This window comes from Macaca thibetana, chromosome 15, assembly GCF_024542745.1.
Source record: "Macaca thibetana thibetana isolate TM-01 chromosome 15, ASM2454274v1, whole genome shotgun sequence".
Classification (NCBI taxonomy): domain Eukaryota; kingdom Metazoa; phylum Chordata; class Mammalia; order Primates; family Cercopithecidae; genus Macaca; species Macaca thibetana.
The window spans coordinates 59742326-59757799 of NC_065592.1; the positions used below are offsets into that span (position 1 = coordinate 59742326).

The window sequence follows — 15474 nt, forward strand, 5'->3', positions numbered from 1 at the left end:
TTCTTCATTCATTTCAATATCTGGTTTTATGGATAGTCAAATGTGTTCTTAAGTTCAATTCCAGCTAACACTGATGATATTTTCACTGATAGACGTTTTATGAAAATTTTGAGACTCAGATAGGAAGAATGCAAACACAGATCAATTAGATAGGCTTTAACAAGAATTAATCTTTCTAAAATACTCCAATCTCTTCTTTTAAGCTGTAATTAACACATACAATTATTCTCTATCTACAAGTATAAATTATTTAGAAAAACTACATAAGGTAGTAAATTTAAAAATGTCAAAGATAAATTAGTAATATATACTTAAGGAGACAGATTAAGAAGAGGTTCAAAGAAAAGACAGTAGACAGAGTATTTCTGAGAAAACCTGGATTCAGTGCATTTGCTATTACTTTATACTTCCCGTGAAACAGTAGAATAATAAATACTCTTTGATTTGGGATCCCCTACATGATTTGGGTTCAACTAACCTTTCCTAAGGGCAGTACTGTAGACCAGGCATGACAGTAGGCACATTTACACAAAGAAGTAACTCTGATATTATAAATCATCAGCATTTGAAAAAAAACCCAAACCAATTCTCTAAAAGCTATCAATTCAGCACAGTTGCATACCCAGAGTGGTACACAGTACTCAGAGAAACAATAAAATATAAGGATGATCTAATCCTTCAAAAACTTGACACCTTATTGTAAAGGAAGAAAAAGACACATCATTCTAAATTATTGGAAACAAAAAGGTACATGATATGATTTTAAACTATTTCAACAGAAAATAGTTTCAAGAGGAATCTATAGAGGAAAGATAAGTCAGTGGGCGGGAGTCATCAGGGGGGGTATCAAGAGATGATAAGGCTTGGGAAGAGACTTGAAGAAAGAATGAACAGAAATCACACAGCCATGCCACAAGAAAATGGAAAGCACAAGTCAAACACAAAACATGTTGTAGGTACAAAAGCATGAGTATTGGTGGGGAAAGGCTGGTAGATCACAGAATACCTAGAATATCAAAGCAGTCAGAACCAAATCTAAAAGAAAAGGCAGGCTATAGGGATTTCAAGTTAAGAAATACAAAACAATTTAAAAGCTATTCTTAACAAATTCATTTGGGCCTGGCGTAGTGGCTCATGCCTGTAATCCCAGCACTTTGGGGGGCCAAGGTGGGTGGATCACTTGAGGTCAGGAATTCGAGACCAGCCTGGCCAACATGGTGAAACCCCCTCTCTACTAAAAATACAAAAATTAGCCAGGCGTGAAGGCATATGCCCCAGCTACTGGGGAGGCTGGGGCACAAAAATCGCTTGAACCCAGGAGGCGGAGGTGTCAGTGGGCCGAGATCATGCCACTGCACTTCAGCCTGGGCTACAGAGCGAGACTCTGTCTCAAAAACAACAACAAAAACAAAGCAAAACAAAGAAAACAGTGCAGAACAGGGACAAAGGCCAAGAGACTGAGGAACTAATAAGAGAGCTTTGCACTATTCTCAAGCAATTAAAGTCTCCTAGGGCAGAAGAAAAGGCCATGATTGTGAGGCTTCCCCAGCCACGTGGAACTGTAAGTCCAATTAAACCTCTGTCTTTTGTAAATTGCCCAGTCTTGGGTATGTTTTTATCAACAGTATGAAAACGGGCTAATAAAGAAATGTGACACCTAAATGCAACATGGGATCCTGGAACAGAAAAAGGACATCCTGGAACAGAAAAAGGACACATGTCCATAATTCAGTTAACAGCACTGCACCAATATTAATTTCTTAGTTTTAATAACTGTATTATAGTTACATAAGCAAGATGTTAATATTAGGGGAAGAAGGGTGAAAAAAACATGAAATAATTATCTATTTTCTCTTTTAACAACAGCTCTTTTGATATATAATTCAAATACCATACAATTCCTCATGTAAAGTGTACAATTCACTGGTTTTTGGTATACTTACAAAGCCACACAACCATCACATTCAAGTTTGAAACATTTTTATCACCTCCTCCCAAAAAAACCATAATCATTCATCATTCTTGATTGCCCCCTAAGCTCCTCAAATCTAGGCAACCACAAATATACTTTCTCTCTATATAAATGTGCCTATTCTGGGCATTTCCTATAAATAGAATAATATAATATGTGCTCTTCGGTATCTGGCTTCTATCAGTTAGCATACCTTTTCCAAGGTTCATCCATGTTGTAGTATGTGTTAGTGCTCACTTCTTTTTATTGCCAAATAATACTCCATTCTATGTATATATCCTTTAAACTTTCCAGAAGTTTAAAGTAATTTCAAAATAAATTTTTTTAAAGAATAGAAAAAAAACACTAGTCAAAAAAGTAATGGCTAAGAATTTCCAAAATTAATAAAATACATTAATTCTCTAACTTAACTTGTAATACAAATAAGCTTATATATTAATACATTATAATATGACCATTAAACACCAAAGACAAAACAACAATCCTCAAAGTTAAAGGGAAAAAACACAGACTACGTGAAAAGGAACAACTGAGAATAACATTTTCTTTCCTTCTTTTCTTTTTTTTTTTTTTTGAGATGGAGATTCACCCTTGTTGCCCGGCTGGAGTGCAATGGTGCAATCTCGGCTCACTGTAACCTCTGCCTCCTGGGTTCAAGCAATTCTCCTGCCTCAGCCTCCCAAGTAGCTGGGATTACAGGCATGTGCCATCACGTCCAGCTAATTTTTTTTTGGGATTTAGTAGAGATGGGGTTTCACCATGTTAGTCAGACTGGTCTCGAACTCCTGATCTCAGGTGATCTACCGGTGTTGGCCTCCCAAAGTGCTGGGATTACAGGCATGAGCCACCGTGCCCGGCCAATATTTTCAAAATTAAGACAAAAAGACGATGCAGTAAGATCTTAAGAGTGCTGAGGAGCAAATGAAATACTCTCAAGGATAGACCATATGATAGACCACGAAACAAGTCTAAAAGAATTTATAAAAATAGTAATCATATCAAGTAGTTTTCCTGACCACAACGGAATAAAACTAGAAATCAGTAACAAGAATAATTTTGGAAACTATACGAACATATGGAAATTCAACAACATGCTCCTGAAAGACCAGTCAATGAAAAAATTAAAAAGGAAAGTGAAAAATTCCTTGAAATAAATGAAGAACACAAACATACCAAAACATATGGGATACACCAAAAGCAGTACTAAGAGGAAAGCTGATACCAATAAAGTGCTTACATCAATAAAGTAGAAAAACTTCAAACAAACCACCGAACAATACATCTTAAAGAACTAGAAAACAGTAAATCAAACCCAAAATTAGTAGAACAAAAGAAACAAAGATCAGAGCAGAAGTAAATGAAGACTGAAAGACAATAAAAAGATCAATGAAATGAAAAGTTGGTTTCTTGAAAAGATGAGTAAAATCAACAAACCTTTAGCCAGACTAATTAAGAAAAAAAGAGAGAACATTCAAATAAATAAAATCAGAGATGAAAAAGGGAACATTACAAAAAACATTCACAAAGTACAATACCACAAAAATTCAAACGATCATTAGAGAAGACTATGAGCAACTATAGACAATAAATTGGAAAACCCAGAAGAAACAGATAAATTTGTAGACACATATGGCCTACCAAGATTGAATCAAAAAGAAATCCAAAGCCTTAATCAGCCAATAAAAAGTAATGAGATTGCAGCCATAAGAGTTTCTCATCAATAAAAGCCCATAATCTGATGGCTTCATTGCTGATTTCTACCAAATATTTAAAGAAGAACTAATATCAATCCTACTCAAATTATTCCAAAAAATAGAAGAGGAGGGAGTACTTCCAGACCCATTCTATGAAGCCGTTATTACCCTGATACCAAAAGCAGACAAAGACACACTACAAAAAGAAAACTACAGGCCAATATCTCTGACAAACACAGATGCAAAACCTCAACAAAATGCCACCACACCAAATTCAACAATACATTAAAAAGATCGTTCCTCATGATCAAGTAGGATTCATCTCAGGGATGCAAGGATGGTTCAACATATGCAAATCAATCAATGCAATATGTTATATCAGAATGAAGGACAAAGACCATATGATCATTTCAACTGATGCTGAAAAAGAATTCAATAAAATTCAACATCCCTTCATGATTAAAAAAAAAAAAAAACTCTCAAAAAAAAAAAAAAAAACTGGGTATAGAAAGAACATACCTCAATACAATAAAAACCATATAAGACAGATTAACAGCTAGCAGCATACTGAATGAGGAAAACTGAAAGCTTTTCCATTAAGATATGGAACAAGACAAGAATACTCACATTCACCATTATTCAACATAGTACAGAAAATCCCAGCTAGAGCAATCAAGCAAAAGAAAGAAAGGGCATCCCAATTGGAAAAAAATAAGTAAAATTATTTTTGTTTCGAAATGATATGATCTCATATTTAGAAAAACCTAGAGACTCTACCAAAACAAAATTAGGACCATTAAACTCAGGAAAGTTGCAGAATACAAAATTGACATTCAAAAATCAGTAGCATTTCTATATGCCAACAGTGAACAATCTGAAAAAGAAACCAAGAAAGGAATTCCATTTACAATATCTACACATAAAATAAAATACATAGGAACAAACTTAACCAAAGAAATGAGAGATCCCTACAATGAAAACTAAAAAACATTGATGAAGGAAAATGAAGAGGACACATAGAAAAAAACAAATGGAAAGATATTGCATGTTCATAAATTGGAAGAATCAATATTGTTAAAATGTCCACAATCTATAGATTCAATGCAATCCTTATCAAAATAACAATTACATTCTTCACAATAACAGAAAACATAATGTTAAAATTTATACAGAAGCATGAAGACCCAGTAAAAGCAAAACCATCCTGAGCAAAAACAACAAAACTGGAGGAATCACACTGCCTGACTTCAAGTTATACTACAGAGCTATAGTAACCAAAACAGCATGGCATTGGCGTAAAAACATACACATAGACAAATATAACAGAATAGAGAATGCAGAAATAAATGCACATACCTGCAGTGAACTCATTTTTGACAAAGGTGCCAAGAACATACATTGGGAAAGGACAATCTTCAATAAATGGGGCTGAGAAAACTGGGTGAATATATACAGAAGAATGAAACTTGACCACTATCTCTCACCATACATAAAAATCAAGTCAAAATGGATTAAAGACTTAAATCTAACACCTGAAAGGATAAAAGTACTATAAGAAAACATTGGGGAAACATTCTAGCACATAAGTCGGGACAAAGATTTCTTGAGTAATACCTCCAAAGTACAGACAATCAAAGCAAAAACGGACAAACAGGATCACACATCAAACTAAAAAGCTTCTACACAGCAAAGGAAACAATCAGCAAAGCGAGGAGACAATCTACAGAATAAGAGAAAATATTTGCAAACTATAAATTTGACAAGGAATTAATAAACGGAATATATATGGAGCTCAAACAACTCAATAAGATATAAGATTATTTCCACTCAAAAACTAGGCAAAAAATCTGAATAGACATTTCTCAATAGAAGACATATGAATGGTTAGCAGGTATATGAAAAATGCTCATTATCATCAGAGAAATGCAAATTAAAACTACAATGAGATATTATCTCACCACAGTTAAAATGGTTTTTATCCAAACGTTCAGCAATAATGAATGCTGGTGAGAATGTGGAGAAAGGGGAACCCTCGTACACTGTTGGTAGGAATATAAATTAGTACAGCCACTATGGAGAAGACTATGGAGTTTTCTCAGAAAAACTAAAAATAGAACTGCCATATGATCCAGCAGTCCCACTGCTGAATATATATCCAAAAGAAAGGAAATCAGTACATCAAAGAGATATCTGCATTCCCATGTTTACTGCAGCACTATTCACAATAGCCAAGATTTGGAAGCAACCTAAGTGTCCACCAACAGATGAATGAATAAATAAAATGTGGTATATACACACAATGGAATATTATTTAACCATAAAAAATAATGGAATCCTATCATTTGCAACAACATAGACGGAACTGGAGGACATTATGGTAAGTGAAACAAGCCAGGAAAAGAAAGACAAATGTTGCATGTTCTCATATGTGGAAAAAAAAAAAAAGAATATAGGGGTAGAATGATGGTTACCAGAGGCTGCAAAGGGTGGCAAGGAGCTGGGGAATAAAGCGGAAATGATTAATGGGTACAAAAATACATTGAGAATAAGAGCTAGCGTTTGATAGAACAATAGAGTGACAACAGTTAACAATAAGTTATTTTGTATTTTCAAAATAACTAAGAGAGTATAATTGAAATGTTCCAAACACAGAGAAATTATAATGCTTGAGGTGATGGATACCCCAGTTATCCTGATTTGATCATTACACAGTGTGACTATATCAAAACATCACATGCACACCATAAATAAATACAACCATTATGTACCTGAAACTAAATTTTTTAAATTTTAAATATTGAAAACAATAAAAATAAAAAACAACTTATTCAGAGACAAGGAAAAAACACTTAATATGGCTTTCAAGGTTTTTCATGATCTGCCTTCTAGCTATTCCTCCAGTCTCACCTCTTCTGCTAGTTCCTTGACATCATATTTGTTTAATAACTACTATTCATATTTAATATTAGAAAAATGAGGAAAAGGAATAGATACATTTTATTTACCCATATATCACCATTTTAAACCACTATTTCTTATATATGGGAAAGTTTTAATAAATAAATATAAAATTATAATGATGAAGTAACTTCCTGTGAGAATTTTTTCCATATAACTCAATTAAATTGGTTAGACTATAGTTTGTATGGTTTAATGCTTGCATTCTTTCAGGTATGACATTTTTTCCTTTAAAATTAAAAAAAAAGCTGTCTATTGCCATTCTTTGTAAAGCACATTCAAGTTTAACTTAAATATTAATTTAATTCCGTGAAAATTAGTTGAATTATTAAAAATGCAAATCAATGGGTATGCAGTGATTTTTAGATTAGGAATTTAAAAAGTTCTAAGGAAACCGCCACCCCACAATGCTAAATCTACCATTGAAAAGTAGGGGCAAAACATGTAATCAATCAATCAATCATGCAGGATAATACCTAGAAATCATCCACATATAAAATATGAATATTGCCGGGCGTGGTGGCTCAAGCCTGTAATCCCAGCACTTTGGAAGGCCGAGACGGGTGGATCACGAGATCAGGAGATCGAGATCATCCTGGCTAAAATACAAAAAACTAGCCGGGCGAGGTGGTGGGTGCCTGTAGTCCCAGCTACTCGGGAGGCTGAGACAGGAGAATGGCGTAAGCCCGGGAGGCAGAGTTTGCAGTGAGCTGAGATCCAGCCACTGCACTCCAGCCTGGGCGACAGAGCAAGACTCCATCTCAAAAAAAAAAAAAAAAAAAAAATATATATATATATATATATATATATATATATATATATATGAATATTTATGTACAAATGACTCAGAATGCTCTGAGTCTGTCTCAAAGATACTGAAGAAGTCATTTCATCCTAAGTGTTTATGTTATGCATACTTTGTTGCTGGGGAAGAATGATACTTTTCCCATGTCATTCTTCCACAAGAATCTTACCAATTTGCCATGTTATTCTTCCACAAGAATCTTACCAACACTAAACAGTACAGATTAAAGAAGACTTTATGCAGTGTGGTATGCTGGGAAGAGTACATTTTAAAGTCAGAAATCAAGGTCTCTGATTTGGTAGCTATGTGACTATGGTGAAGTAAATAATTTCCCTCAATCTGTTTCCCCAGCTGCAAAATGGAAATAATACTAGTAACACCTGCTCTATGTACAGCACAAGGTTACCAGTAAAGCCCATATAGAGACACTGTACATAAACCTACTTTATACACTGAAAAATATAGCTATTGTTGTTATAACCAATAGAAAAAAAATAGTGAACCCCAGAAGAATCAGAGCCTTTCCTTCTAATTCCCGTGCTGTAAAAATGACTTTGTTCTTATGCAGAGGAACAGAGAGCTATCTCCTAATTTTACTTTCAAAAGCTATTTCTAGAAATTCCTGAGAACAGCCTACTCCTTTTGTCCTGATTCTTTACTCCAACAGAGGGAAAGCTTTATTAAAAAAAACCTTTAGGCTATGAAAACTGCCTTATCTGCCCTTTTCATAATGAAGGTAAAAGAAACTGCCTTCACAATTAAAGGACTCAAGTCATCATCACGCAGTGAAGCCCTCTTAAGCTAATGCAGCGCACACAATTCATAAAACAGGATGCTTCTGTTACCAAAACACAATAACGGGATAAGAGAGAGTTTGAAGAGACACAATCAATGGAGCAGAAACAATGAGAAAAATAACATTCTTTCTTATCCTAATAATATAGGGTTAGGGGTTGTTAAATATTTTAAAAAATGACTAGCACAGGTTTATTTAAGCAATTCCACAGCCTTTTAATGTCTGAGACTAGTTTATTATCAAGGCAGTGTTGTAGGGGGGAAAGAAAAAAAGAGAAATAGATATTGAAGTACCTTTTTAAAATTCACTTATAATCTAAATGACAGTAATTCTGATGATTTTCTAATATAGTTGGAACAACTTTTGTCCTGTTCATGGCAAAGAATGTAGATGAACATATCTAAATCCCAAACTATGCCTTAGAGAATCAAAAATATTTGGACTTGTTATAGTAAAGCTACTCTCATATTAACAACCCTTAACATCACCATGACATTTCCAAAAGAGGTGTAACAGAAACTTTTTAAATTATTCTGTATTTCTGAAAAACTATTTGGCAGTTTGTAGTACATACTTACAATTCTAATATCTGAATAGAAGAGGTTCAGAATTGTGTGACACAAGTAAAAACAGAGACATTTATTAAACCGATTGATCTAGACTATCAAGCCACCCAAGAGACTCACTACTCAACAGCCAGAGATGTTAGGTTTCTTTTTTATTCCCCCAAGTGAGAAGTTACAGGTCCCTACGATACTTTCACAAGAAACAGTATTTTCCAGTGCAAACTCCATTGATTTCTCTGCAGGAACAGAAAGAATGACACAAAGAACTCCCTATTGGGACATTCACTTTTCAGTTTTGCTAGATTCTGTCTGTATGAATTATCTATTTTTTGGTGGACATTCTTCCAAGATGAACTAGCAAATTCATAGGAAGAATATGTCAAAAAATCCCTTGAGAAGAAAATGATTAGGGCTTTATTCCCCCAAAATAAAGAGAGGAAATTTTTTTGTAAAGGCAAGCTCCTTCCTCTTTTCTAATAGAGGTTAGACTCCAAGATAATAAAGGAAAATAACAGAAATTCAATCAACATAGCTTAAGACTCAATAAATCAAACTACTGGGAAGTTGTTCAGCAGATACAAAATTAAAAGTAAAGCAAATTGTGTATTTACTAGCAACAAGAGTAAAATATCACTCATCTAAATGTTAAAAAGGGCTAAAGAGGCTATAGGTGAACTGTAGAAAGAGACTGAGAAATACCGTTTACTGTCATTTCATATTTAAAAATCAATATGCTGTGTATCAAAAACAATTGATGAATTAGGCAGTCACTTCAGAGACACTAAGAACAATTTAGAGAGACATTTTAAACTTCAAAGATAAAGTTTTTAGGAATACCTACTGAGTTTAGTCCACTTTACAAAGATAGAATTCCATGAATGCATTTCTAAGTAACCAATGTTGAGAGTTACTGAAACATAACCTGATTACATGTTCAATGAAAATGATTCTTCTATCCTCCCACCCCACCCTATGTATCCACAGATCTGGGGATAACAGAACTGATGAATTCTTCATGGATAAACAATAGGGAAGATCAGTCTTTTAAGCCTGAGTGGCTCACACAACTAATTACAACCCCCTAATAACAAGGAACAAACATTCCTGTGGTCCCTTTTCATAGAAACCAACAAGTTTCTTCTTAGGAAAATCAAGACTAAAGACAAAACCTATAATCTACAAGTTCAAGAGAGAAAAAGGAAACATTTTAGTAAAACTTCTTAGGAATTACTTTGTTCTTCAGTGCTAGAAAGCTAGTGAATCACAACAAAAAATAGTTCCCCCAAAGCAAGGTTTAAACAAGGATAAACAAGATTTTTCCAGCCAAACAAACGCAGCATCTAGCATAGTGCTTGGCATAAAAAAGCACTCATCTCAAAGGTGGTAACTGACCTATCACCAGCTAGGACAGGGCAGAGCACATTTTCTGTCAAGGGCCAGAGAATTAACATTTTAAGTTTCAAGGGCGACATGGTCACTATTACAACTACTCAGTTCTATCACTGTAGCAAGAAAGCAGCCATGGACAATACATAAACAAATGAGCATGGTTGTGCTCCAATAAAACTTTACTTACAAAAAAAGGTAGTGGGCTGGATTGGAAGAGTCAGCCATGGTTTGCCAACTCCTGAACTAGACTATGTGATTATTAACTGGATACAGCTGAGCAATCAGATTAGACCAATGCTTCTTTAACTTTAATGTACACTTGAATCTCCTGTGGTGAAAGGATCTCATCACACTACAGATTCTAACTCAGCAGGTCTAGAGGAGAGTCTGAGATTCTCGTTTCAAGCTGCCAGGTGACACAGAAGCTGCTAGTTATAAAACTATACTTTCAGTTACCAGATATTAGACTTTATTAGTGAATTTACTTTAAAATTTCAAAACAGGTAGGAAATTAGAAATGTGACGGCAATAAGTCCTGGATTTTACTTGAATTGTTCCAATATCAGGAATTCTGATGTGTTGCCGCCATAAAGTCAAATTCACAATGAATTCCAAAGTTTAACCTTCCACACTGCTCTTCCACTTAAAGGAAGCATGAAGATAAAAGTCAGAACATTTATGCAGATTATCTGGTTTTAGAAACAGGGACATTATATTTTCTAATCCCTTTCTTTACAGATAAAGACACTAGGTGTAAAAAATTTTTTAATATACCAGTGGAACTAAATAATAACACCCCCAATCCCCAGTGGAAAAAAAAAAGAAAATCCTTTCATGGTTTTCAACTTTGTTTGAAAGTGGTAACTTCTGAAATTATTCCTACAAAATATGCAAAGGAATAAGTTTTCACTAGAGATAGACAAGAGAAACCCTGACACTTAAACCAACTTAAGGTTATCTAATATTTCCATAAGACTAATTATTTATCTTCTTTATTCTTCAGTTCAAGAAATGTGAACTGAGCAACTGCTATGTACCAGGTACTAAGCTGGGCACTTTGCGGGAGTAGGTTAGTTGCTAAAACATACTTTCTGTCTTCAAGGAGCTTAGCATCAGGTAGTAGAGACTGATACATGAATTACAAAACCTTCTGTTAAGCAAAACTGCAGAAGATTCATACTAGATATAGAGGGAGAGATTACCTGGTTAGGGAAGAGAGCAAAGATCAGAAAGGAGTTCCTGGAGGAAATAATATTAAAGAGCAATTATGCGCCAGACACTCTTGTGTCTTTTTAATTTCCAATTATACCAATTTAAATTAGGCCAATTAAATCACATATGATAAAAGAAAATCAAGTTTAAAGCATAACTGAGGTAGGAGTCTTTAAATGCTTTTTGCTTATGCAACTCCTAAAAAAGCTTTGAAAAATCATGTAAATTGGCATTTAAAAAGCATAAAGACTATAGAAGACTTGTTTTCTAACATATGGTAAATACTTCTTTTTTAAAATAAAATTGCTATAACATTCTATTAAGTTTATACAATTAGATAAAATGCCACAGCAATTTTATATCTACCATCATTCATTTCATAAAATCTATATAAAAAATGTCTCTAACACTCCAAAATTGTATATATTTTCTTCCTCGACAGTGTATTTTTGTCATGTGACAATCCTGCACTTGTACCTCCTAAATCTATAAAAATAAGAAAATAAAAAATAATACAATGTCTTTGAAAAAGAAATTGTATTTCTATTACAGTTATGTTTCATAATTGTATTCTAATATATTTAATGGTTCAGAGTCTGCTATCGGTCACCTCTCATATGCCTCTATAACAAAAATAAATTTATAAATTAAAATTATTTTTATTTCTTATGACCATAAGACTAAGAGTTTTTTAAAATTTTGAGTTGCATCATTGTTATGATTATTGCTAATATACAATTAATCAAAACATAAATATTACAAATATTGGTAAGTAATCACCAAACATAAAAGGCTTAAAAAATCGGAAATGGTGTGGTCTCAGTAGAAGAGCAAGATGGTGCCTTGATAAAAAATGCTTCCCCAAAAATCAATATTTTGAATTGTCTCTTTGTTCAATGCCCTGAAATTTTTATACCAGAGAGCAATGAACTAAGAAAGATTTACAAGTAGAGATATGCCTTCTTTTTGTAGAGTAGAAAGGAGGCAATTATGAAAGGACAGTTGGGAAAGGAGAAACAGTTTAATCTAATGCAGATAAATATCAGGGAAGAGTACATAGTGAAGTTGAAGATCTGGAAATGTAGTTACTAAAGCTAACATGGCTGCCTATCCCTTAGAAAGTTTTCAAATACCCCATGTTCACGAGTTTGTAGACCACGGCTTTAATGATTTTTTTCACTGCAAATTAAAGATGCTAACTCTTTGGACCCAAATCTCTTGAGAGTACAGCAAAACCAAAGCTGTCCTAAGCAAATAATAAAGAGTTCAAAATTCTATATGTAAAAACTCCGCAAGTGTAAGTGAGCTATTAATGTTGGTTAAGTTATTCCCAGAAGTCTACATTAAGATTGACTGACTATATTAGAATACCGCAGAAAAACATCTATAGTATAACAATAGTTAAAAAAAAAAAAAAAAGAAGAAAACAGATATCGTTTCAAGAAAGCAGACAGCAACTGTTGGGGGAAAGGAAAGGATAGATGGTTGATTTCAAAAAGAGTCCACATGCTGTGGAAAATATATTTTAAAAGATGAGGAAACAAAGGGCATCAAGAAGAAATGTTAGCAAAGTAGGAGAACCAAGAAAGTAGAGGGTCCTAGAGTCCAGGAGAGGAAGGAGATGTCTATAAGGAAAGCTTTTCATGGCTCTTTTCACTCAAGAGAAGTGAAGGAGGTACTGGAAAAGTATATTGGCTTGGCCATTAATAAAATTCTTTTTTATATATTTTTGTCCAAATTAAAAATAAAACAAAGCACCTTCTGTCTAAACTGCTTGCCTATTATAAACTGAGAGTACACAGAAATAATGCTTTTTTCTCAATTCTTTTCAAATCTAATTATCTATTTCACCAGAAATGCAAATCTACCCAATAATAAAGGCATTTGCAAACATAAAGATACAAAAACATTTATCACAGTGTGATTTATTAAAAATAATAATACTACTAATAATAATAACAGGAAACAACTTCAATATCCCACAACAGGAAATTCATAAACTATGGTACAGCCACTTGTTCATTCAATTAGATGTCAAAAGTGGATTATCAACACGACATAGTGCCCCTGGTAAACTGCTGGCTGATAAAACAAGTTGCAAAAGAATGTGTACAGCATGATTCCTTTCTCATTATACGTATATACACGGTGGTTAATTCTGTGGTTTATAGTGATTTTTAACCTTCTTTTCTTCCCCTTACAGGTCTCAGAGAATGGTACCCCAAAATGAAGGTCTTGGAAGCAGCTCTCTCTGACCTTCTCTTACCCTCTTGTCTGTGACCCCTCTGTCTTCCCAGAGGCTAGCCACAAAACCTAGAATCCCATGGAAACCAGAACTCTTTTCCCCAAAGCCAGCAATAAGATCTAAACATATTACTCTAACCTTCCCCACCACCTTTCTGTGTAAAAACCGGCCATAAAGAAACTACCTGACCTACATTGTTGACTGTAGGCCATGAGACCCCTATTCCAGAGAGGGTCCTGACCCAGACCCAGGAGGGAACGCAAGCTCAGAGAGACGAAGAAGAATTTAACTGGACAGTCCTTGCTGGGCTTCCCCACTCAGTCTATTAGCATCAAATCATGCCTGTTTTGTCCAGTCATATTTCTACATGGCCACCCATACTTTCTTGAAGCTAAGCATACAAATTAACTGTTTCTCCTGTATCTCTGGATCTTCATTCTGAAGGATTCCACACCATGTAAAACTATGATCAAATAAATTTGTATGCACCTATTAATCTCCCTTTTTGTCAGTGATTTTCAGCAAATCTTTGGAGAGCAGAGAGAAAGTTTTCCCTTAGCCCCTACACCCCATAATTTCTGACTTTCCTGTCATACTCTTAGAATACTTGAGTCTTCCTTTAAAAGAAATATACTCATTTTATGAATTTGATCCTTAATCATTTTTCTATAATTAAAATTAATTTTATTTTGCTCTTCACTTCCCTATACCTTACATAAAAACTTTATTTTCACATGACCTCTAACATTATTGTCTTCTCTTTTAAAGATATTTGGCAAAGTGATCATTCTTTCATAAGAACTGACATTTATGTTTTTTCTATTCACTCACTTAAATTTTGTTTTACAGGGAAACTTGGAAGTTTACTACAGCTGTTCTTATTTTACAAAATAAAGCCAAACCTCTTCTACATGGAAAACTTAATATAATTCCAAGGATATCTTACATACTCTTATTGCCAAGCATGATTATCACCCCTCCTTCCCCAAAGCATAATCCAGGAATTAACCACTATTCTTGTCACACCCAACCAAATATATGGCTGGTGGTAACTACACAATCCATAAACACAGACCAGGAAATAATACTGCATGAAGCTAAAAAAATTTTAAAAAATTCTGAGCAGATGGACTAAAGAGCTTCCTGTAGGTTGTCAAAGAAAATAATAGCAGCATTATAAGAATTTAGACTTAACATACTACAACATGCAAGAACCTTGAAAACATTATGCTATGTGAAAGAAGCCAGTCACAAAATACCACATACTGCATGATTCCATTTACATAAAATGTCCCAAACAGTCCCTATAGAAACTAAAAGTAGATTATTGATTGTGTAGGGCTGGGGTAGGGAGAGATGAAGGATTGGGAGGATAGTAGCTAAGGAATGCAGAGTTCCTTTGGAGGATGATGAAAATGTTCCAAACTTATTTGTGGTGATGACCGTACAAGTCTGTGGGAAAACAACTGAACTGCATGATTTAAATGGGTGAATTGCATTATATATAACTTTTATCTCAATAAAGCTATTTATCAAAAAAGCTTGGATTTAGCATGGTTCTACTTGACACCAGGGGAACAGATGTTTTGGAATCAGAGAAATCTAGGTCAAACTTTGCCCATGCCACTAAGTAGCTATGTGACCCTCAGTCTCCACATCTGTAACATGAAAGGTAATACTAATAACAACCTTACAAAGTTACTGTGAAGATGTTCATAAAAAGACTTGGCACAGCACTTGGCAATGGGTAAGCACTAAAATGTCTTCTCTTGGCATCAGTATTAAGATTACATTCTGTTACATTAACTCTTTAACTTAGGGTAATTTTCCAACGATG

General features: G+C 34.2%; 1 protein-coding gene across 11 annotated transcripts in view; it reads right to left on the minus strand.

Annotated features, from left to right (window-relative positions):
* The window catches only part of FOCAD (focadhesin), a 312387-nt gene that overhangs the window by 129828 nt on the left and 167085 nt on the right, over positions 1-15474 (minus strand). The gene's annotated exons all lie outside the window — the stretch shown is intronic.